The following is a 26,222-nucleotide window of genomic DNA, read 5'->3' as shown; positions in this document are numbered from 1 at the left end:
ATAGGAATGTGATGCTCAGCATCTTTTAAATCTAATGTTACAATGAAACTTGAATGAGGAAGAAGGGGTAACAGGTTATGAATTGATATAATTTTGAATTTGGGCACTATCACAAACAGGTTTAGGAAAGAAAGATCCAGAAATGGTCAAGGATTTTCATTCTTTGGTACTAAAAACAACCTTGGATAAAATCCCTTTCCCACCTGGGAAGGGGGAACAGGTTCTATCACTGCCTGGGACAGCATGTGATGAAAGAAAAGTGGAAACAAAATAATCTGGTGTGGACAATGGGAAATTACCCCCTGGAAAGGAGGAATTTTCTTCCACTGCCATCTGTAACCTTGATGAATGGTCTTCAGAACTTATTTGTTTGGAACTATGTATTCCAAACAGAAAAACTGGAATTCATACTTTCTGTAAGAAAAAAAATGGTCTTCCAGGGTGTGAAGAGGGAGCAAAGTCTCTAAAGTAGTCATTCTGACTTATTGGACTGTCCTTGGCTTTGGGTGTTTCCAGAATTCTTCTTGGAACCCCCCCCCCCCTTGCCATTATTTCTGAAACATCTGTTTTCCTGTATTTTGTTGAGACTGTTTATTTTGCTTCTTATCAAAACTGGATGAGAAGTTAGAGAATACATTGAAAAACTTGGAAAAAGATGGCTCATCATACCCTTTATCCCACTTTTTGATCATCTCTGCAGCAGAGGGGCCACAAAATACAATAATATCATTGGGGAGGTTCAGAGAATGCAGCCATGAAACTTTCATCAAAACAGTACCAGTGGCCATAGCCCTGGAAGAAGTATCAACACAGTCATACATACACTGTATATGATGAGTAGTGACTTGAACAATAGAAAAATGAAATTATTTAAAGCAGATTTTTCCTCACAAGAAGAAACTGTAGATAAAATATTCCACATACTTCCACAATTAGTCATATACCTTAACATATGAGCCTGACATTTCAAAATTCTGAAAATTGAAGTTACAGAAGTGTATACATTTTCCCCATACTTATCAATAATCTTCCCATTTATCAGAGAGAATAATATTGGAATTAATTACGTGTTTAGCAGCTGAAGGATTAGTTACTATAGCTACTAGATCAGGTTTTGGAACACTTTATAAAAACTTAAAAAGTTTGAGAAACTTTACACATCATAAGTTCGTAAATGTATACTAGGCTAATGACCACTAGGGCCTTTTTAAGCCTAGTTGTGCAACCCAAATGTGACCCACAAATTTGATTTATATAGGGTGGTTTACTGACTGCCTTTGTCCATCAGAGACATATGCACGAGACCATGGATAAATTTCTGATAACACATCCATTGGTCAAAGTTACATTTAAATAGGGATCAGGAGGAACTCTGCTTCACATGGATGGGGATCCTGTTCCAGAGAATGGGAATCCTCTGAGAAACATATCTGTCTGTCTAACATGTCCTATTTCTTTTAATCTAGTAGTTCTGATGCTGCTTGTTTTACAGATGTGTAAAAGGTTCATTAATACATAGTCCAGGGATGCCTTGTATGACAAGCAAAGATCATCCCTCAGAAGTCTGTATGATACCGAGTAAAGAGACAAGATTTTGAGGTGATCAGCATAGGACATTGTGTTTATTCCCTGCATTCCTTTTGTAAGGAACCTTTGAGGATGTTGCAGTTGCTGCACGTGTCTAGTCAGGTACATACTGAATTGGGCATTATGCTCAATGATGGGTCTGATGAGAGCCAAGTACAGTTGTATGATGACCTGTCTGGACCTAGATGCTGTGCCCTTGCTTATAAGTTCAAGCAAGGTAGAAAGATTTTCTTACTACCTTGGACACATGTTGTTTGAAAGCTAGGTGACTATCTATATGAGTTCCCACATCTCTGACTAGTGAATCAACTTTTAGAGGTGTTTTATTGATGATGTAGTTGCCTGGGGTGGCACCGTGGCAGACTTCCTAAAAGGTGCTATAATTCATTTCTTGGTACTGAGGTTTAAGACATGGCTTTGGCACCAAGCATTTTTCTGTGTTAGACCTTCCTGAAGGGTGTTCTCATCTTGGGGGTATTCAATGACTGCTCCCAGTTTGCAATCATCTGTGTACCTGGTTAGCCAGAGGCCTTTGACATTGGCTTTGACATCAGAGAAGGAGATGCCAAAGAGCAGTGGGCCTACCACAGAGCCCTTGGGGACTCCACTGGTGACCAGCCTCTTTGTGGAGGTGGCCTCACTGATTCTAACTTCTTGAGACCTATCAGTAAGCCAGCTATCTATCTAGACTGTTAAAAAGGGGTTTATACCTAGTTTTGTATGTTTGTTGACAGTGCCCGAATGGAGTAATGTATAAAATGTTTCAGCCAGATCTAAGTAGGCAGTAGGCACCATTTTCCCCTCATCCATTGCCTTAGTGACCTTTTCAAAGAAATCCACCAGATTCAGTAGGCATAATCTTCCCTTAACAAGGCCAAACTGGAATGGATCCAGTGTCTGGAAGTCTCCGATGACCTTGTTGATAATTTCCATGATAATTCTTTCCATGGCTGTAAAAATAAGACTAGTCAGACTAATGGGGCTGTAGTTTCCAGGATCTGTTGAAAGTTCTCCCTTATGAAGGTGGATGACTGTCGCAGTCCTCAATTCATGTGGCACAAAGTCTGTTTTGAGACTGTAGTTAAATAATTACTTCAGGGGTCACGATTAAGTCATATTTTAAACTCTTCAGGAAGCATCCTGGGATGTTATCAGGGACTATTTTTGCAGTGTTTTTGGCTTTCGTAGGCACTGGGAGTACAACTCCCTAGTGATAGTTGGAGGAGTTATGTTTGAGGGTATTTTTTGGGATATGGTTGGGGGTGAGATGGGTAATGTTGGAAGTTAATTTGTCCACTAACAGATTCATAATATCGCCAGGTTCAGTGAATTTGGCACTATTAGTCACCAGTTCAGCACATTGCCGTGTGTTGCCCTTGAGGGTTCTGACATAGCTGAAGAAAGACTTAGGTTATCTTCCACCTGGGAGGTTATCTTAACATCTAAGTTGTCTTTGCTTTACCTAATTAGCCCTCTTAGTTGACTACTGAAGAGAAAGTTTTTATCTTTATGGTGATTACCCTTCCTGATTTGTGCCATATTTGTTTTTCCTTTTGTTGTATGTCATGTTTAATTTGGGATGCCACTGGGACAAGTCCTGGACATACCTGTAGTAGGTGCAGCAGTCTATATGCAGCCATTGACATGGTTGTACAGTCTCTGAGAGCAATTCAGCAAAGGCTGCTGTGTTCTTGGGGTTTGGAGGTGCATTGAAATTTGACAAATTCATCTTATCTGACATTTTAGGGTAATCCAGCTGACTGTCAGGACAGGAAAATTTCAGGCAAGTTTATTTACACATCCTCCAAAGCTGAGAGAAATGGAGGAATAGGTGCATGTTCTGGAAATTCCTTCTGTAACAGCTCATAATATTCTCTGAGGGACTGAGAACCCTGAGTGTTCTCCCACTGAAAACACTGGCACATTCTAGAAATAGTCTCAGAGAAAAGAGAATCCCCCACATGGAAAGTCATAAACTGAACTCTACTCTGAGTCAGACTCAGAAATCTGAGGAAAAAAACAAGTATCTGTTCCTACATCCTCCTATTCTGATTCAGAATATTGAACCTCTTCAGGAAAAGATAAATGGGGAGGGTTGCATCAGGAAGGGCATCCGGCGTAAAAATTCTGCCACATAACTTATGGCGTGAAAATTTCATATTTTCATACCGGATTGGTCGAGGCCCAGGTTAACAACGACCGCTACCAGTACTGTTAGCCAACAGGGTGCTGGCGGAAATTGGGCTACTGTTGGCCGAAGGAGAAGAGGAGGGCGAAGGCATGCCCAAAGGCAGGAAGAGAGGAGGAAGGTTAGGAGTGTAGCAGCGAGGGACTGGTATAGGAAGAGAGCTAGCTGATATGATGGAGAGAAGGAAGGTTGATATATTGTGCGTGCAAGAGACCAGATGGAAGGGAAGTAAGGCCAGGTGTTTAGGAAACTGCTTCAAATTGTTCTATCATGGTGTGGATGGCAGGAGAAATGGGGTAGGGGTTATACTAAAGGAACAATATGCCAAGAGTGTTTTAGACGTGAAGAGAGTGTCTGACAGAGTGATGTTTATGAAGCTTGAAATTGATGGTGTAATGATGAATGTTGTTAGTGCATATGTTCCACAAGTTGGGTGTGCGATGGATGAGAAAGAGAAATTTTGGAGTGAGTTGGATGAAGTTGTGGTGAGTGTACCCAAGGGTGAGACACTAGTGATTGGAGCGGACTTTAATGGGCATGTTGGTGAAGTGAACAGAGGGGATGAGGAAGTGATGGGTAGGCATGGTGTTAAGGAGAGGAATGCAAAAGGTCAGATGATTGTGGATTTTGCGAAAAGGATGGACATGGCTGTGGTGAATATGTATTTTAAGAAGAGGGAGGAGCATAGGGTGACGTACAAGAGTGGAGGAAGATGCACACAGGTGGATTATATGCTATGTATGAGGGCCAGTCTGAAGGAGATTGGAGACTGTAAAGTGGTGGCAGGGGAAAGTGTAGTTAAGCAGCATAGAATGGTGGTCTGTAGGATGACATTGGTGATCAAGAGGAGGAGGAGGAGTGTGAAAGCAGTGCCATGGATTAAATGGTGGAAGTTAAAAAAGGGTGATTGTGAAGTGGAGTTTAGGGAAGAGTTAAGACAGGCACTGGGAGGCAGTGGAGAGTTACTGAATAGCTGGGTAACTACAGCAGAACTAGTAAGGAAGACTGCTAGAAAGGTGCTTGGTGTGACATCTGGACAGAGGAAGGAGGACAAGGAGACTTGGTGTTGGAATGAGGAAGTACAGGAGAGTATACAGAGGAAGAGGCTGGCGAAGAAGAAGTGGCATTGTCAAAGAGATGAAGAAAGTAGACATGAGTATAAGGAGATGAGGCGCATGGCAAAGAGAGAGGTGGCGAAAGCTAAGGATAAGGCGTATGGAGAGTTGTATGAGCGATTGGACACTAAAGAGGGAGAAAAGGACCTGTACCGCTTGGTTAGACAGAGGGACAGAGCTGGGAAAGATGTGCAGCAGGTAAGGGTGATAAAGGACAGTGAGGGAAACATACTCACAAGTGAGGAGTGTGTGTTGAGCAGATGGAAAGAGTACTTTGAAAGGCTGATGAATGAAGAGAATGAGAGAGAGAAGGTTGGATGATGTGGGGATAGTGAATCAGGAAGTGAAACAGATTAGCAAGGAGGAAGTAAGGACAGCTATGAAGAGGATGAAGAATGGAAAGGCTGTTGGCCCAGATGACATCCCAATGGAAGCATGGAGGTGCTTAGGAGAAATGGCAGTGGAATTTTTAACTAGACTGTTTAATGAAATTTTGGAAAGTCAGAGGATGCCTGAGGAGTGGAGAAACAGTGTTTTGGTATCTATCTTTAAGAATAAGGGCGATGTGCAGAGCTGCAGTAACTACAGAGGGATAAAATTGATCAGTCACACCATGAAGTTATGGGAGAGAGTGGTAGAAGCTAGGTTAAGAAGGGAGGTGATGATTAGTGATTAGCAGTATGGTTTCATGCCAGGAAAGAGCACTACAGATGCGATGTTTGCTCTGAGAGTGTTATTGGAGAAATACAGAGAAGGTCAGAAGAAGTTGAATTGTGTCTTTGTAGACTTGGAGAAAGCATATGACAGGGTGCCTAGAGAAGAGTTGTGGTATTGTATGAGGAAGTCGGGAGTGACAGAGAAGTATGTAAGAGTGGTACAGGATATGTAGAGGGTAGTGTGACAGTGGTGAGGACTGCAGTGGGAGTGACAGATCCGTTTAAGGTGGAGGTGGGATTGCATCAAGGATCAGCTCTGAGTCTTTTCTTATTTGCAGTGGTGATGGACAGGTTGACAGGTGAGATCAGACAGGAGGCCCCATGGACTATGATGTTTGCAGATGACATTGTGATCTGTAGTGAGAGTAGGAATCAGGTTGAGGAGACTCTGGAGAGGTGGAGATATGCTCTAGAGAGCAGAGGAATGAAGGTCAGCAGGGCTAAGACAGAATATATGTGTGTAAATGAGAGGGAGGGTAGAGGAATGGTGAGGATGCAGGGAGTAGAGTTGGTAAAGGTGGACGAGTTTAAGTACTTGGGATCAACAGTTCAGAGTAATGGTGAATGTGGAAGAGAGGTGAAGAAGAGAGTACAGGCAGGGTGAAATGGGTGGAGAAGAGTGTCAGGAGTGATTTGTGACAGACGGGTACCAGTAAGAGTGAAAGGGAAGGTCTACAAGACAGTAGTGAGACCAGCTATGTTATATGGGTTGGAGACAGTGGCATTGACAAAAAGGCAGGAGTCAGAGCTGGATGTGGCAGAGTTAAAGATGTTAAGATTTCCACTTGGTGTGACTAGGATGGATAGGATTAGGAATCAAAATATTAGAGGGTCAGCTCATGTTGGACAGTTTGGAGACAAAGCAAGAGAGACGAGATTACGTTGGTTTGGACATGTGCTGAGGAGGGATGATGGGTATATTGGGAAAAAGATGCTAAGGATGAAGCTACCAGGTAACAGGAAAAGAGGAAGGCCTAAGATAAGGTTTATGGACGTGGTGAGAGAGGACATGCAGGCGGTTGGTGTGACAGAGCAAGATGCAGAGGATAGGAAGAAATGGAAAGAGATGATCCGCTGTGGCGACCCCTAACGGGAAAAGCCGAAAGATGATGATGATGATGATGACTACTTTACATGAAGGACCAATAACATGAATTAAACCCTGAACCAGTCCCAGTAAATTACTCCCATCTAAGGAAATTTGAGGAACAGATACATGCTTAGTTTTCTGTTTCTTTTTGACAAGTAAACTGGGACCAGCAGTGTTATTAATGGCAATAACAGCAGCTTTTCCAGCTATGGGCACAACATTTTGACAAAACAGGGAAGTCTTCCCTGTTCCCTCCCTCAAGTCTGACAATAGTGACTCTCCTTTGTCCACTGAGAGGAGCCCAGCAGACGGAGAGGACGTGGCTAACCTCTGGTCCATAGTGGCAGTAGGCGCTACATAAGGGGGATCCAGGGTAAAAGATAAGTCATCTGAGGCACAACTAACGGCCACAGCAGAGTCAGCCACCTGTGGCTGAGGCAAACTGTTACCCTGCTGTGATGGCAAAGGCTATTTGCATATATTTTTCTTTTTGTGGCTTGAAGGATGGACCACGGGACCGATAGATTGTTCCATGGTCAAACTAAAAATGGTGCCTCTTTCCCAGGGGAAAGCAAGCAGCAAATGCTGGTAAAATACAAAAGTCTTTAAAAGTCACTTTTCTCAAAAACAGAGTAAAAAAAACTTTAAAACATTTTGTCAGCCCCATTAAGTAAAATGAACACAATTTATCCACAGAAAATGTGGTTTACAGATACTAAGTTTTAAACCAACAGGGAAAAGAGTGCTCTGGTTTAAAAGTAGAGTACAGTCTCATGATAGTCCATTAAAACATAAAGTCCTAGCTTTAAAATAATTTTCCTGAAGAGGAAAGTATTAATAATAAGCAAAAAATAAATAATGGAAGATTCTTTCCCCAAAGGGAACCTATTTGCCCAGCAAAGGAACAGCACAAGCTGGCCATTGATTCTCGAAAGCCTCAGAGGAATGTGCTCTTTGGTGGCAGTAAAGCTCAGAAGGGCATGACACTCAGCCTTGTCTTTTAGTCAGCTTATCTCAAGCTGCCAGACAGTTTGGGTGCATGGAGGGTGGCCTGAAGGTTTGGAAGCTGGCTGGCTGTTATGTCCTTGGTAGGATATAACCCATAGAGCGTAGCCTACTGCAGCAATGATCAATATAAAGAACTTTATAAAGTGAAGAAAAAAATAAAAGTATTATTAATAATGGAACAACTTAAGGAATGCTGACTCAGATGTAAAGATGAGTCTAGATGGATGCTGAAGGATACATGAGTGGATAGTGACGGAAAAATTATTAGTTATAGTACCTATGATTTTCACTATCTCAGCTTGACTGTTATTGGTACTTTGTGAAAAATATCAACAAATGAAGATGAAGTCTACACTTGTGAAAGTACATTTCGAGTATAATCAAGGAATGCATGGAGGCTAACTGTCAGTAAAAAGTCATGCAGCATGTTAGGGTTGTTGGACTCAAACTCAGGACTTGAGCTTCAACTCCAAGGCACAGTGGATTAAAGTTCAGGCTATGCTACTGATTTTCTACTACTGCTGAAACACCAGCAAGACAAAAAAAAATATTAAGATGTTGAAAAGTGTCCATCGTCCTTTAGTTGAATAAACTCTGGTATGATAAGTGAGTTTATGTTTGTACTTAATACTGTAACCTGTGTATGATGCTTCTGGTGTCTCCTTGCCAGTGAAAATGTATGCACCCTCCATTCTTCTTCATATGGAGGTACTTTCTTAATTTATTTTAGTTGTAGCAATATTGCAGTTTCTGTTTGTGCATGTGCTTGTATGTGTATACCTGAAAAAACACTTGAAATCAAAAGAAAACAGCTTCATCTAATATATCACTTGAGTCATACTGTAAGAATAACGTGCAACAGTGATTGTGAAAACATGGGTGAAGGTCTCTTTTTTTTTTACTTGAAAGAGTATTTGAGTACATTAACTGAAACTTTAATAAGGTAGGTTAATTACAGTTCTAATTTAAACATTTTATACATATCTTGCCTATCTAGTTAGAAAACAGAAGAAAATGTACTCTAAGTTATTGCACTAGTGTGGGTTAGCATGGTTTGGCAGACCATTAGCCGTGGCTCTGACAGAGTAGTTTGTTAGTTTCATCCAGACACACAGTACGCAATGTCCTTTTAATGTGGAGAGGCAGTGAAGAGCACACTCCATTGTGCATGTCAGTCTGTGTGTGTGTGTGTGTGTGTGTGTGTGTGTGCACCTATGTTTGCATGTGTGCATGCAGGTGTGTGTGTGTGTGTGTGTGTGTGTGTGTGTGTGTGTGTGTGTGTGTGTGTGTGTGTGTGTGTGTGCGTGTGCGCCTATGTTTGCATGTGTGCATGCAGGTGTGTGTGTGTGTGTGTGTGTGTGTGTGTGTGTGTGTGTGTGTGTATGTGTGTGCATGTGGGGCAAGTGCACATGTTTATGCGTGTATAGGTGTAACTATTACAAAATATTTCTTGTACTTCTATACCTTTCCCCCAGTTGAAATTAGTTCTGCTTCAATTGTATAATTATTTCTTTCACCTAGTCCTAAAATCATCAAATATTCGATTCTGGATAAGCTTGTTGGTTGTCAATAGTTCCTCATTTTCTTCCCAAATACTTTATGTTATAAAGAAAGTGAGATGGCCCTATTCGTGGGAGTCTTTTTGACAAAGTGGAAACAATTTTCCTCTTGGGCTCTCAACAGATTATGAAGCTAACATCTTGCTCAGGCCCACAACTGGTGGATTAGCTCAATTACCCTTACAAAACTAATTTGACTGTCTCATTCCCTGCAGGTTCTGCACATGTTCCATGTGTGTCATAGTTATCTGCAGTGCTTTCAGATTAACCTTTCCTCAAGAGAGGACTGCATTTGAGACCACCTCAGCACTCACTCTCTCAAATCCAGAATTTGAAAATTTTACAAAAATAATAACTTTACACCTTTTGAACCAGCTGTTCCAGTGAATTTGAAGTTTCTTTGCTGACAGACAATTTTATTAGATGTGTTTTCAGCCAAATGGATTTCAGAACTGCAAGCCTATATGTGGGAAAAAAAAAACTGTCATATGTAGTTTTCTAACTGAAGCGTTTTTTTTTTAAGCTAGCTCTTCTTTTTTGCCCAAAATGGTTTCATCTCTGTCAGTTCAGGTCTTAGTTTTACTTCCATAGAAAGGAACAACATCTCCACTAGATCCACAGAAGTCTTTATTCTTGTTTACTCATATTTTATCACACCCATTATTGAATATACTGTACTGTTTGGCATGTATATGTATAAATATATCACGCAACATGAGAGACCTCAGAGATTCATAACTAAAAAGATCAGTGGCCTCAAAAATTGTAACAATCAGGACAGACTGGCAGCCCTTTCTCTGCACTCAGTCTCTTACAGACTCCTCCACAAAGATCTGTGTCTAGCCTATCGAGCCATGAAAGATCCAACCCTATTTAACCTCCTATTCCTTTGCAGAGCTAATGGTGCCAAAAATACTTGATTAACCAAATTCAAGCTTCATCAGCAGATAACTAAGACATTACACGACAGATTCATATCCCAATGTATTCCTCACCTGTGGAACAAACTTCCACTACATGGCAAGCAGTGTAGTACCCATACCACCTTCAAGATAAACCTAGATAACTGGATGAGAAGTTTCAAATTCCCCACTTGGTCCAACTTGTCTAGCCCTCCATGATATTAGTAGGAACTTTTATCTAAGGTGCTTTGGCTACACTTGTAATGGTCTGCAGACTTATTGTCTAGCATTTACCTATGAATGATGAAAGACTTTTTTTGCCTCGATTGCCCACTCATAATTTCCCTCTTGGACAATTGGCCCATTCATTGCCTCATTGTGACTGATGACGGGGGGGGGGGGGTCATCAGTAAGGCAGCCACCATGAGGTGTTTGACTTTTTGTTTTAAGCTCTACCTCCTGCTCTCACCCAGTGACAGTCTATGGGAGAAATGTGAAATGGATATCAGTGCTGAACTGTCCTTCACTTCTGCAAGAGGTTGACATCAATTGCATATTTTGCATACCTATTTGATGCACCACTTGGTTGCTTCTCTGGTCACATATGTGTGTAACTGGGCATGCATCCCCCAGACCCCCCCCAAAGGGAAGCGAGATGTATACCTTCATTCCTCTCTCTTTCTCCCTGCCTGGCTCCTCCAGTAGTATTTCTGGTAATCAGACCTTGGTTGCCTGGGTCACAGTCAGGGCTTCATCCTTCTGCACCATGGAAATGGGTTACAAAAATGAAATATTTGAATTCATGATTCATTTTTTGTGCTCTTCAGGCAATGTGAGTAATCTTTTCTTTCCTCTTCTCATACAAGAATAATCTAAGGGTCCTGCTTGCAATATTGCATTTTGTCTTGATAAATACAATACAATGTCAATTATTACAATTAGAACTTATTACACTTTAGTGTTGCCATGTCAGCTGCATACATTTTGAAAGGTTAGCTCATTGTATATATAAAGTTGTAACCCAGACTTCTATCTGTGCATTCAATAAGCTATGCAAGACAAATGCATGTCAGTAGACAGAACTAGGTTTGGTATGGCAATTATGTAGTGTATTCTGTCTTAATCAGACAGTAAAAGAAGTTATGTACTCACCATAACGTTCCATGTTTGTTATCCATCTCGCCGTTCATTCTTACAATGATGGGTTCGGAGCCGATTCTCGGCTCCGACTTGGCCGAATACATAGCTGAAAGTCTCAAACCTGGCTCGTGGCAAGATGGTATCCCACAATGCAGTGGTGTAATTTCCCAGATATTGTTTGCTGCTACTACTGAATGAAATGTAAACTATACACACACACACACACACACACAAACACACACACACACACACACACACACACATATATATATATATATATATATATATATATATATATATATATATACACACAAATATATACTATACCCAATAGAAGGAGAAACAAACTGAAACAAAGAACTCCTGAAGGTAGTAAAAACATCCACCAGGTCCACAAGGAGTCTTTGGCAGGGGGAAGGAGGGAGGGAGGGTTCGTAAGAATGAACGGCGAGATGGACAACAAACATGGAATGTTATGGTGAGTACATAACTTTTTTATGTTATGTTATGTTGTCCTATCGTGGCTTCATTCTTACAATGATGGGACAGCATCCCTAGCATGTTTTCCCTGGGTGGCTCACGAGAGTACACCTTTAAGCACCATGGAACCAAAGGAGGCCCTGTCCCTGGAGGCCAAATCCACTTTGTAATGCATGATAAAAGTATGTGGAGTGGTCCAAGTAGCTGCTGCAGAAATATTATCCATGGGAATTCTGGCTTGAAAGGCAGATGACATAGCCATTGCTCTAGTGGAATAAGCCTTCACTTTGAAGGGTAAATCGCTGTGATTTGTGGCATATATGAATGTAATACAGTTAGAAAGCCAATTGGAAAGAGAGTTTTAGAAACTGAGCTACCCTTTTTCACATCAGAGAAGGATACGAATAATTGGTCTGATTTTCTAAAATCTTTGGTCCTATGCAAATAGAATCTGAGTTATCTATGCACGTCTAGTTGATGTAATTTGTATTCTGCCTTGTTGCTATGATTAGGAAAGAACACTGGAAGCTCTATAGATTGATTTATGTTATTTGGAGAAGAGACTTTGGGTAGGAAAGATGGATTAGTTTGTAATGATACCCTATCCTTATGAAAAATCAAATATGGCAGTTTAATAGAAAGATTTTGCAACTCTGGCATTCTTCTAGCAGATGTAATAGCCACTAGAGACAAGGTTTTCCAGGAAAGGAACTTGGGGTCTGAAGATGATGAGGGCTCAAACGGTGGTAACATGAGATGAGACAGAACAAAATTTAAATCCCAAGGAATTAAGGGGTTCCTTAAAGGGAGGTCTTAATAAGGAAGCACCTTTTAAGAAGGCTTTACACAACCTGTGTGACATTAAGTTGGAGACAGAATCACCAATGTGGAAATTTGATATTGCAGCGAATTGAACCCTGATGGTTGCTGCAGCTGAACCTTGCTGGAAGAGTTGTGCCAAAAATTCCAAAATAGAATGGATAGGTGCAGAAATGGGATCAATGTTCCTGTTTTAAGCCCAAAAGGAAAACTTTTTCCATTTGCTAGAATACAGTTTTCTAGTGGAAGCTTTATGAGAGGACATTAAGATATGTTTAACTGTAGGAGTGAAATTGTGAAGCCTGACTAAATTGGGAAGTGGAGCAGCCAATCTGTCAATTTTAGGGTGTGGAGAGAAGGATGAAGCTCCCCTGACATATGAGTCAGCAGATCTGGAACTGGGTCCAGAATCCAAGGATTCTCCTGTAGATGAGGCCAAATGAAGGGGAACCAAACTTGGAAAGGCCAGTAAGGAGCAATGAGAATTATCCTGCTTCCCAAGTACTGTGCTTTCTGAATGACTCTGGGTATGAGAGGAAATGGAGGAAAAGCATACAGAAGTCCCGAGGGCCAATCATGAGCAAGTGCGTCTCTCTGTGTCTCCCCCAGAGGGGGGATTAGGGTAAAGTAATTGCTGCACTTGGCGTTCATGGGAGTGACAAAATAGATCGCAGCAAGGCAGACCTCATGTTCGGAAAATAATTTCTGCTACATTCTAATTGAGAGACCACTTGTGAGGCATTAAAATTGCTCTGCTCAGCTTGTCTGCTATCACTTTGGATTTCCCCGGAGTGTGCATTGCTAATAGAAAGTGCTGGGAAGAAACTGCCCATTGCCAAACTCTTACGGCTTCTCGACAAATGGGGTAAGATCTGGTTCCCCCCTGCTTGTTTATGCACCAAACCACAGACATATTGTCTGAATGCATCGCAATTGTCCCTAGAGGGAGAGAGTCATGAAGTGCTTGCAATGCAAGAAGCACTGCTCTCATCGCTAGGACATTTATATGCAAGTAAGCCTCGTGTTCTTGCCATGTACCTTGGACTGTTCTTCCCAGATAATGCCCCCCCCCCATCTGGAAAGCATCATGGTCATCATAGCTATGGGTTGTTGTGGAAAAAAGGGTCTCCCTATGGTCACATGATTAGAGTGTATCCACCATCTTAAGTCGTTCTTGCATGATTCCATTATTCTGATCAGATGAGACATAAGAAGCTCTTGAAGTGACCATTGGGAGAACAACAGCCATTGAAGGATCTCATGTGCATTCTGGCAAGAGGGACCAGTATAATTGTGGAAGCCATTGTTCCTAGTAATCTTAGAATTATCTTTGCTTTCACTTTGATCTTGGGAAGGAGGTGAAGTATCTGCTGTCTGAGTGCTACAACTCTTTCTGTTGGAAGACGTGCTACCATGGAGAAGGTGTCTAGACCTGCACCTATGAATGTAATATGCTAACAAGGCAACAAGGCAGACTTTTGAAAGTTGACTGTAATACCCAGCTGATTGCAAATGTCCAAAGTTAGATCCCTGGCTTGTTGGAGTAGATGCTTGGTGGTGGCAGACAGGAGACAGTTGTCTAGATAGGGAAACACTCTCAATCCTAGAAGCCTCAGGTGAGCCGTGACTACTGCCATGCATTTGGTGAACATTCTGGGGGCTGTAGTGAGACCAAAGGGCAGAGCTCGGAACTGGTAATGACTGGCTCCCAGCCGGAAGTGTAAGTAACTTCTTGATGTCCTGTCCATTTTTATGTGGTAGTAAGCATCTTGAAGGTCTATCAAGCACATCTAATCATCTTTCCCTAAAAAGAGGAGTATAGATTGCAGTGTCACCATTTGGAACTTTGACTTCTTGACAGATTCATTTAATTTGCTTAGGTCTAATATGGGCCTCCAATCCCCTGTTCTTTTTGGCACCAAAAAGAATCTTGAGTAAGTTCTGAATCCTATTTGGTCTGCGGAGACTTCTTGAATGACTCTTTTGTGCAGCAACGTTTGAATCACTATAGTTGCTTGCTCCCTTAGATTGGGCTGAATGTCTGGGATTGTTCTGGTCTGTGGAACAGGATTGGAAAATGGAATGGAGTATCCTCTGGATATTATTTTAGTACCCATTTGTCTCTTGTGATAGTTTGCCAGGCTTCTGGGTACATGGACCAATGTCCCCCAACTGCCTCCAGAGTAGAACAGTTGGACCTCCTTTCAGGAGCACTGATAAGGGTGTCCGTGAAAGGAATCACAGTCACCCTGGTTCTGCAGGCCCCCCTCTGCCTCTAGGGCAGCATCTACCATTAATGCCTCCCCCTCTGCCCCTGGGGAAGGAATCACCCTGTGTGTCCTAGAAAACTCTCTGGGATCTTTTGAACCACATTTTCCCACTCTTCTGGCCTTTAGGATAAGGTCTTGAATGTACGGAAAAATGTACTCCAATGGCAGAGAGAGTTTTTCTTTCCTGCTTGCACCAGGTTAGAGTGCCTTTTACTTTGGGTCCAAAGAGTGAGGAACCATCAAAAGGGGCGTTAGTAAAAGTAAACTTAAAAGGCTCTGCAAAATTGCACAAGCGCATCCAGGAGTGTCTCCTAAGGGAAACTCCAGAACCCACTGCTGCTGCGTAGGATATCAGCCTCATGGAGGAGTTGATGATGGAATTTAAGGTGGACAGCTGGGGGGAGACCTTCTCATTCACCCCCGCAGCTAATGTACCTTGTAGAGTATCTCCTAGCTCTTTCAGGAGATCTCGTTGTAGCCTTGTAAAGTGAGATAGGTAGTTCAGCGATCATAGTGAAAATGTCGCGGACAAAAAGACATGCTTCCCGTATCTGTCCATCATTCAAGAGTCTTTATTCGGAGGATGAACAGATGACGAATTCTCTGAAAGTTCCTTCTTGGTGGCTGGTGCCACCACTAGAGCATCTACAGGTTCTCCCTTAGTGAGGACATCCTTTCCCGAAGTAGCTGACAAGAATTTGTTTGGCCTCTGAGGGACTGATTCCATAGTGTCAGGTGACTCCCATGCCTTTCAACTGATCAGGTCCATTTGCTCACTGAAAGTCAGAGACACACAGGAGGCTGAAGGTTGAGATCCAAAAGCCTTCAGGTACACTGACTCCTCATCAGAAGGGGTGGTGGCCTGCCAGCCACCTTTCTGCTTCAGGATCTGTAGAATATCTGCAAATGAGATATCATCAGAGGATGACTGTGGGGACCCTTCCGACTCATCGAGGTCAGCGTCTGAAGTGACAGACTCATCTGGGGAGTCTACGTGCTTCCTCTTGCAAGTTCTCTTCTGAGGTGGCTCCTCAGAAGGATATTCTGGGGAGGCCTCAGAGGAGAAAGGTTTGCCCATCGGGGGATCCTGAGGCTCTGGATCTCTGCTGTCTTGTGGAATGGGTGGTGCCAAGACAGTAGCTGGTGTCTTAGGGGGACAAGTGCTGTGGCACTGTATGGGTAGACAACACACTCATCAGCTCAAAGGCGGATCCTGCTGGCTCCGAAGACTCTCTCAGCCCTGGGGAGACACAGAAAGGCACCAGAACCAATGAGATTGGACCCGAGGCTGATGTAGGAGCCGAGCTAACCCGGGCCGATGTACCATGGGGTAGACTCAGCACTGAAGATCGGGGCCAAACCCCCCCCCCCCCCGGGGATGACCGGGGAATCCCAGCTCCCGGACTCTCCAAATGACAAAAAGAGAGTCGGAGCAGAAGTTGGCTCCATGAACACCGAAGGGGGTCTCGGAACCGAAGGAAACACAGTAAGCGGTACCAAGCACTCTGGCTCCGAAGGTCCAGCTTGGCTGGGAGGTGGAACGACAGTGGGTATAACTGGTACAGTAGGCTCCAAGACCAAATGGGTGGGAGCCGGCAACTTCAGGAGTCTGCGCACCACCTGTTCCATGTCATCATCTGATAAGCTCCTGGTGGACCTGGAAGACAGGGATGGAGAGCGAGACCTGTGCAGAAATGGAGATCTCAGAGTTGGAGAAATCGGTGACATATCCACGGACCGGCTCTGAGTAGAGGTATCTTGTGGCTCTGAAGACTTTGGAGCTGAAGTACCAGGCTTGTCAACTAATATGACCTCCAATGGCTCCAAGGACTGTGGAGCCGAGGAGGTAGTGGTCTTAGAGATTTTTGGTAGCTTTACTGGCTGCTCCGACTGAGCCGATGTTGCAGGTGAATTTCTCTTCTGGGATTTCTCCTTTTTGGAAGAAGGAGAAGAAGAGGAAGAAGAACTATGAATAGCTTCCTCAAAAGTTGGCCCTTTCAGGATCAGTTTGTTTCTCCTTTCTTGAAGTACCCTTGCACTGGAAGAATGAACAAAAGTACAGTCTTCTTGTAGGTGAATAGCACCAAGGCAATAAACACATATAACATGTCCATCTGTGATGGACATTTTTTGTGAGCACTTCTGGCATTTTTTAAAGCCCGAAGGCTTATGTTCCCTCTCTTTTCGATCTTTGGACATAATTAAGATAAGACTACAAAAACAACAACAAGAAAATTTTACTATTAAACTATTAAGCTACACTGAATAGTAACTACGGGAAACATGAGGAAACAGACAACCAGGGAGAAAAAATAGGGCCTCTAACTCAAATGGTCCTATTTTCCAGACAAGACAACAATTAACTACAAGTCCTCTAACTTAAATGGGCGAAGAGCTCTCTAACTTAATGAGCTCCTAATAAACTAGACAGACAGAAATATATATATAGTTAGGGCTACAAAGCAACGGCAAAAGCTGCGCCAAAGGGGATAAAACTATAATTATTTAACTGTAATGCAGTAAAAGGCACAATAATTTAAATATAACTAAATAGTAAGCTCTCTATTATCAAATATAACAGTATAGAGGAAAAATAAGAGAAAATTTGTCACAACTTAGCCACGGCCAAGATCAGCACATCCAACCTCGTAAAGCAGCAAACGAGATCTGGGGAATTACACCACTACATTGTGGGATACCTACTTGCCACAAGCCAAGTTTGAGACTTTCAGCTATGTATTTGGCCAAGTCAGAGCTGAGAATCAGCTCCAAACCCATCATTGTAAGAATGAAGGCGAGATAGGACAAAATAACATATAATGTCAGCATCAGTGGCTGAATAAGCAGCACACTTATATTGGATGCTGGAAAATCAGAAAGCTAGGGGTTCTCTTCCCACTCCAGGTGCTTAGGTACATTTTCCATTACTAATACTGCAGTACATAAGGGGGTACTGCTTTCCTGATTGTGCCATTTTTCAGCTGAGACATTAAATTGAGGCCCCATTTGCCTGATTTAGTGGTGGCACAGGTGGATGTAAAAGATCCCATGACAATTATCAAACAGAGTATGGAGTTTATTAAATCTGGCAGTTAGAGCTGAAGATTGAAGCTAAGAGAGCTGTTAAACTGCTTCATGTAGTCCAGGGCTTGATTTCCTCAGCCTTAACTTGTCTCCTGTGTTATCTGAGCAAGTCACTTAACCAGAGAGTACTCTGGGACATTTGAGAAACTGGGCTAGACTTCTGAAAGGTCTCCCGGATAGAATGGCTAGTACCTACCATTGAACCTATAAAATTTCTACCATCCTAGGTTTGTCAAAATATAGCATTAAAAGCTATTCTGTCATTAAATGAGAGTATGTTGAAATACAACACGGCCAACTCATAAATCTTCACCAAACATCTGCTGACTACTCATTCAGTTGAAGGAAGAGGAAAACTGAAGGTACAGGAAAACATACAAAAACTTATACCTCCATACCCCATGCTACTTATATATTTACCAACCCTGAGGTTACACATTAGTGGGTAAAGGAAAAAATTCTAAACCTCACTAACACACACATTCTTGTATTAACTCCATTAAAGCACTTTCGACAAACTGTTAAAAAAATAATCAGAAATTCACCCCTGATCTCACACATATGTCTTTGATAGACAGAGGTAGTCAGTAAATCACACCTTTTACAAATCAAATTTGTGGGTCACATTTGGCTTGCACGGCTAGGCTTATAAGGGCCTTAGTGGTCATTAGCCTAGTATACACCTATGAACCAGAGTCACAGTTCGACAAAAGAAACATTCAAACAAACTGCTGCTTGATGTTTTACCGCTGAAAAAATCTTCTGTAAAGAAAACTAGTATAGGGCTGTGGATTACTCTATGTGGAGAATATATATCAGCGAGTGTGTGTGTGTGTGTGTGTGTGTGTGTGTGTGTGTGTGTGTGTGTGTGTGTGTGTGTGTGTGTGTGTGTGTGTTGGGGGGGTGTAAAACCATTACATCACAGAAGAGTTCTGCATCAGTACTTATAACATACTTTGCTAACCCTTGTGCTCTGTTATATAGTAGAACTGCAGAGAACCAATCTAAACTAAGCTTTAGGAAGACCATCTTAATGGCTGCATGAAAAAACCTTCAACACACAAGTGTTCCATAGTCAGAAGTGAGAACACCAATGTGCAATCTGTCAAAAAAATGAACATTGAAAATCTCTGAAATATTATTAAAGCATTTTTTCAGGGGGCACTGCACTGCCAGACTGCACTCCTCACACCACTGCTGCTAACATAACTCAGAGATCACTGCACCTAAAAAAAGTAAGGGAGAATTCTCCCAGGCAATGTAATCTCAGAATGAGTTTATAGTCAGAGACTTACACATTGGTGTTCATTACTCTACAGTATGGTTCACTTGTGTAGAGACAGTTTACTTTGCTTGCCATCTTAACAGGGTAGTTTGTGCTGTAGTCAACGAACTAACTAAACAGTAACTGAACTTCATCAGAACTGTACCCACTACTTATCTGTGTCTACATAAATAAACTGACTGCTACAATTATGATTACTGTTATAGCTGAAATCAGAAAAAAATATTAATTCAGAGTATTTAAGGTAGTCTTAGCTGTGAGATATGTAGCATATTGTGTGTAAAAACAAGTATTTTGCATTTTTTTTGTTGAATTCTTTTTCTTCACCATGTTGGTGTAACCATCAGTTAGCTGAATGGTGCTTCCCCCTTTATCTCTTCCATCCAATGCTCCAGTTAATCCCCCACAAGATATGGAGTCACTCTTGGATGGCAGATGCTTCTCTGTGTGGAATAACATCTAACCCAGATGTAGGGAACTTCACAGATGAGCACTGGTAGCACAGTCATCCACAGTAAACTTTTGTTTTCTTGTTGTCCTTGCATACTACCACTGTCCTGTTGCCCTCTAGCAGCCTGAATTAAGCAATACTTCCATAAGACCAGCCACTGATGCATGCACACATTTATACATGAAGGAATTCTGGCCACAGAATAATCATACTGCTTGGTGGGTGTATGAGTGTTTGTCCTTGGCCCTTTATGCTGCCTTTCTGCAAGTGCTAGCCTCTTCTGGGTTTCAGTATTGCAGTGGACCTCCCAGGATGGGCCAGCTGGCATTGGTTCCTTAATCTCATCCACCCCAGATAGCTCCAACAGTATCTGAACCATAAAGGGCCATAGAGACATAGAAAAGTCTTTATCTGTATTTAGCAAAAATCATTTTATTGTGACAAATGCATTGATTATTTTCTGATAGTTGTACTGTGCATGTGCAATGAAGCACACTTAGTTCAATACAATGTTCTACTGTCAATCCAGGGCTTCAAACCCGAGTATCTCCCAAAACTCCTAACTGCAGAGAGTTATTTCATATCCTGATCCTTTTGTTCGTAGGTTAAACTAAGATGGTAGATGTATGCATTTATCCTAAAACTCTAGTGCTGCTCTATGCTGAGTTGTCAGCTCTTTCAACCTAATCGTGTACAGCCAGGCTGTGAATGTATAATTTCTTTAACATGGGTTACTTTTTCAGATTATTCACCTGATATTACTACAGTCCAAGCTGTGAGGTTCTGCAGGACAAAATGGATTGCAAGTTATCTGCATATCTCTAAGATCAGAGCAAGACTTTGAGAACTGCATTTGAGTGGCCTGTATGAGGCAGGGGTGAGAGGGTATTGCAGCTTGTAAATATTTATTTCTGGTTTGTGCAACACTAATCTAATAATTCAGATCTGTGATCTACCTGTACCTTTGTAGTTATCTAGGAAAACAGTACCCACTGCCAGCACCTGGGTTCCTGACATACGTCAAAACAGAACTTGGTGGAAGAGAGAAACTCTTGTCTGTAATGTTGGTACCTCCCCTCTTGGTGCTCCTCTTATCTAACATACCTATCAACTTACTAATAGCAGCTGGTGCACATTTAACGTTATAGCTATTTGAATGTATTACCAGTACTCCAGTAAGGTTTTCTCTAGAAGAACAGAATGCGACATGAGTTAGCAGCAGCTTTATATGATGTCATGTATCACTCAACTGGGTTCAGCCAAAATGACAAATACACTGCCTGAGGCCAGGGACACATCATTGATACAAAACAATAACCAAAACATGACTGACAGGGGTGAGTAAGCAATCTTTTTGCTTTATTACTGAAAGGGTCTTCTCCCTTTCTCAAAGCGCTGGTCATATATGTACCCTATAAGACTTTAGTACCTTGCTTTTAGTTGTACTGCTGGCAACCACAGGATACCAGGGGACAGTTCAGGCTTGAGGTATAGCACACCATTTCTACAGTGATTGGTTGCATCATGGAAAGTACAAACATGTCCACAGAGTGGACTGCCACATATGCAACATGCATACATTACACCTTTTCACTTCCACACTGAAACTGTATTTATGTCCTGGGAAAGAAGGCTCCTAGGAAGCTATTCCCATTGCAAGCAAGATGGGATCAGGTATTTCCAGAGAAAACAGGAGAAAAAAGGCAATTCTTATGGATGGTGGATTTGTGGAAGACGAAATTGGGTGTGGGGGAGTCAAATGAAGGTGTAAGGTTGGATAAATTGGGCAGGTGGGATCAAATGAAGGTGTATGTTCACATTTCAGGCACGGAGAGATGGTAAAAAAATGCTATGTACCAAGTCAAGAACTTTATGTGAGGCTGACTGCCTGAAGGAAATGTCAATGCATTTATACATTTTGCAGCAACTTTCAAACTATCACAAACAGAAAACTGCTGGGGGTGGAAGGAAAGGTACAATGTTTTATTCATATAAAATATGAACAAGGCAAACACCTTTAAACCATAAATCATTTACAGTGTTACACCAGTTGTAAGATATAATGGAGGATAGATTTCCATGTCAAACTGACAACAGCAGTTGTGGGTGTCAGAGCTCTCCTACTTAATTCTGAGACTCTCACATTCTCAAAAATCTGTGCTCATACTGAGAAACAGACAATATTGATTTGTGTATATAATCAAAGTATCTCGTGCATGCAACATGTCCAGTCCTGAAAATGCAATAAAAATTCCACCACTAATCATTTCACCATGTACAAGGACATTTTATACAGAAGCATTTGTTTTTTATTGATATAAAACAGTGTAGCACAAAATGAATAATTAAGTTACTTAGTAGAGAACTGGCTTGAATTAATAAAGGAGCAATTCCTACTTGTTATGCTGTGCTCCTGAAACCTCTACACTGACTACATGACTGTTTTTGATGGCTTTATTGGCCTGAAGTCGTCCATTGAAATGACTTAAAAATAAATAAGTCATGGGCACTGCTGAAACACCTGATGTTCATAAGGGTCATTTGCATATATTCCATGTGCCTCTGATTCAGGAAATCATTGATTACAAGAAGAAATTATGAATTCTTGTCTTAATACAGACTCCAAAAGTGCATTAAAGTAAATGTGCAACATCTGTGGCTATATACTTTTGGGGAGTATTAGGTCCCCAGAATAAATTCATTTTAATTAATAATTTAAAGCTACACTGGAAGAGATCACAATTTAAAATGACTTTCTCATAAATGAGCCCTTCTGTCTTCATTCTCTTGCTAAACTTCAGTGAATGGTACCAGGGAGAAGTTGGGGGGTGGACCCTACTGAAGTCTACGGGCATCTTTGAAAGTGATTTTAATGACTGTTTTAAAAAAGTATTATGACTCTGAAAGGTGACACTCTGTTAGTGGGCTTTGCATTATCTAAGCAGTGCCTTTCATTTTTGCAGCATGATTCAAGTTGCTTTGAAAAACTGCACTGTAGATTTTCATCCCTCCCATCACCCACACACCTATATCTCTAGAAATAGATAATGAAACATGAGAATGCCATATTAGACTACAATAAGGCTCAAATATCTGAGCTGAAATAAGGTAGCATTACATCTGTGACCTCTTCCAAGTTTTAATACTTGATATTTGCTACTATGTACGCTAATGTACTGTGCAGCACATTAGCAAATATTTATATATGTATTATGGACATGTTTTTACCCTAATGTACTGTGTTATGTAACAGCAGATATTTATATACACACTATGGATGTTTGATTAATATTTTTCAAACTGCATTCTTTAAAAAAAATATTTCTGATATATGAAAAGTGCTTATTGTATATGAAGAGGTGCTGTGTTATAATAAGAAAATCAGGATCTGTTTTGTACTGTTTCTGCAACATGGGAGCCTGAAATCTGTTTCATAGCCACAATACACAGATAGAATGGAGGTAAAGACATAAAAAAACAATGGAGACCACGTTACCATATACTGCGGGTGAAGAAGACTTGTGCACTGTATCTAACATGATATTTTATAACAAAAGAAAATATAGACAAATAAGTCACCTGATGCTTCTTGAATTTTCCAGCCATGAAACATCATAAACTTTGCTTTGAAACTTCCTAGCAAATGCCTCTAGATAGTTCCACTGTGTTGCTGTGTATGATTTTTAATCATGGGCAGCTCTGTTAATTAATTTATTTATATCAGTTTTTGACTTCTTTGCTTACTAGCAGCTGTTATTTTACTGTTATGCCTTTCTTTTACTGTACCTGATATTCCTAAAAAGGCTTTGACTCTATGTCATTTAAGTGGCTAATAGGAAGACTGAAGGGGAAGGATAGATATGAAACTGAACAGATGGAACGTGGCCTGGATGGAAGGTAGGACACACAAGTTTTTGATGAAAGGAACAATGTCTGGAGTAAGGGATGTGACTAAAGGGGTAAAGCAGCAGTCATGCCTGGGTACAGAGCTCCTTAATGTATTCATTTCATATACATCTTGGTGGAAAGAAACCAGATCAGCCTTTTTGTGAATGATATTTGCAGAAGTCTAAGGAAGGACTAAGAAAAACTGACCAAGTGGGCAGAAAACATGGCATTTGTGCAGACAAATGCAAAGCACTACAATGGACCAAGCAGCTGTTGGGAATGGAATGCATGGTAACAGAAAAGGATGCAAGGGTGTTGTTCATTCCCATACTAGAGCACTAGGAGCCATGTGAGAGTGAAGTGGCAACAGAAAACAGAATGCTGGGGTACATCAACAGGGGACAGACTTTGGAAAAATAGAGATAATGTTCACATTATATCAGGCCACATAAAGGCAACCTTGAGTAGTACTTGCTGATGTGAAGATCATAGATGGACAGAGACATTAATCTGCTGGAAGGAATTCAGAGAAAAGATACCAGAAATGCATGAGATGGTGCGGAAATAATACCCAGAGTTAGAGAAGATTTAGCTGGGAGAGACATGATGTGGGTGCAGATGATCATGTTTGGAAGATGCAAATAGTTTACACTGAATCGGAAGAACCCAGGGGAGGAGGGATCACAGGCAGCACATTACAAGGAGACAATACTTACTGCACCTGTAAACATGCTTCTTCAAACAGAAGGTTGTGGACCCATGGAAGGGAGTACTGGAGCATTTTGCAAATGATGAAGCCAGTCACTTCAGGAAGATCCAGGTGTGTTTCAGCAGAGGCTCATTAGTACCCGAGATGTACCTAAAAAAATATGTGTAACTCACACAGTATTGACTCACCTGTACCTGAGGTATATGTCAAGAATATGTAATGCTGTACTGTTGACGCAGCTGTACCCAAGGTGTACTTCAACAATATGTAAATCCTATAGCACATACACAGCTGTACCTGAGATGAACTTTAATAATATGTAAATCCTGTAGTACACACACTGCTGTACCTGAGATATTCTTCAAGAATATGTAAATACTGTAGTACAGACACAGCTGTACATGAGGTGTACTTCAAGAATATGTGTAAATCACATAAATACAGCCCCTCTTGCATTTTAAAGTGTTCTTCAGTAATACATGTAAATTCCACAGTTCAGAATTCCTTGCCATGCTTTATGGTTGCTCCTTCAATCTTGTGACACTCATGGAAATTAAGCAGATTGGCACAATAGAAACATTTTAGTATCTACAAAATTCATCAAAAGGGGATCCATTGAATTCTAGTTAGTAAGAGATGGATTAATGTAAACCTGCTTAAAGTGCTGTTTCAACAAACACATCCCGTTCAGTCCAAGACTGCCACACAGTAGAAAAATATTTTTTTCATTCAAGTTATAGGAGTCTTGGACTGATTATATAAAGTTTGATGAGCTGAAAAAAGCAAGTACTGTGATTTGTTTCTCCTAGGTACTGTTTCCTTTGACTAGATGCTTTTAAAGAATATGTTAAATGACACTCTCACTTTGATGATCTGTGGGGATTTAAGGTTAATGATTACCACTAAATGAAAATTCAGGTGAATAAAATTACAGAAGAATCTTAAAGCTCTCAAGTAAATATAAACAAATGAAGTTCCCAAATAGCTGCCGAGGCAAAACATTTCTAAAATTATATATGTGGGAAACACTTAAATAAAATAAAATAAGATAAATATTAGGGTAAATACTTAAGATAAATTAGGGCAAACTAGGAAAAGAGTAATGATATGTGACAAAAGGAGAAACACAAAAGACTCAAAATAATAAATCATACAACTTTTACTGTAGTTCTCAGATGAAAAGTGCCAATGTGGCCTATAAACAAAATGCACTGGGCAAAACTGACAAAGTACTAATGGTTCTATACAAGTCCTGCGTTAGACTACTCCAGGGCTTTGACTGTCATGTAATCTGTTAAAAGTGGACTGTACAAGGGTCAGAAAGACAAACCCTCAGATTGATCTGTGGCAATCTAAGCTTTGGTTATGAAGAGCATGACCCTGAAGTACATCATACATATTTAGAAACTGGACTATAAAATTATGTTTTCCTTTTACTGAATGAAACTCTAATATTCATCAACAGTGCAAACAGATTCATAACACTTTAGTACATTTTCAAATGGAATATATCACAGTTTAATTTTCGCATTGTACATTCCCTTCAGTTTGCTAAAGTCATTTCCTTACTTACTTCCACTTCATAACATTTCATTTTTTTCTTATGAGTGCCAAGACTCTACCTTTTCTCAGCCTGTTTGGCAGTATGAAAGGAATTCTTATTTCAAGCATATCTTCCTCTAAAATCCCTTTCCCACTCAGGGCTTCATAGACAATTGTATTAATACTGTCCATAAACTGGTGATATTCTTACCTTTCACAAGCACGAGTGCACTTCATCTAAGAAAAAACTGCATTACTTTACAAGAATCATGCCACATTTATTTTACCTGTATCCAACAAGTAAACACTTTTTGATACCATTTATTTCAGTCATATGTTAGCCAGATAAAACCCTATAGACAAATGCCTTTTCTCAGGGATGACCTCAA

General features: G+C 41.0%; 1 long non-coding RNA gene across 1 annotated transcript in view; it reads right to left on the bottom strand.

Annotated features, from left to right (window-relative positions):
* Nucleotides 1-26,222, bottom strand: part of LOC122787294 — a 620,810-nt gene that overhangs the window by 178,188 nt on the left and 416,400 nt on the right. The gene's annotated exons all lie outside the window — the stretch shown is intronic.

The sequence above is a fragment of the Protopterus annectens genome, chromosome 13.part0 (genome assembly GCF_019279795.1).
Source record: "Protopterus annectens isolate FY-2018-M chromosome 13.part0, PAN1.0, whole genome shotgun sequence".
NCBI lineage: Eukaryota > Metazoa > Chordata > Ceratodontiformes > Protopteridae > Protopterus > Protopterus annectens.
The sequence above is the reverse complement of the archived record's forward strand: the minus strand, read 5'-3'. Positions and strand labels throughout refer to the sequence as shown.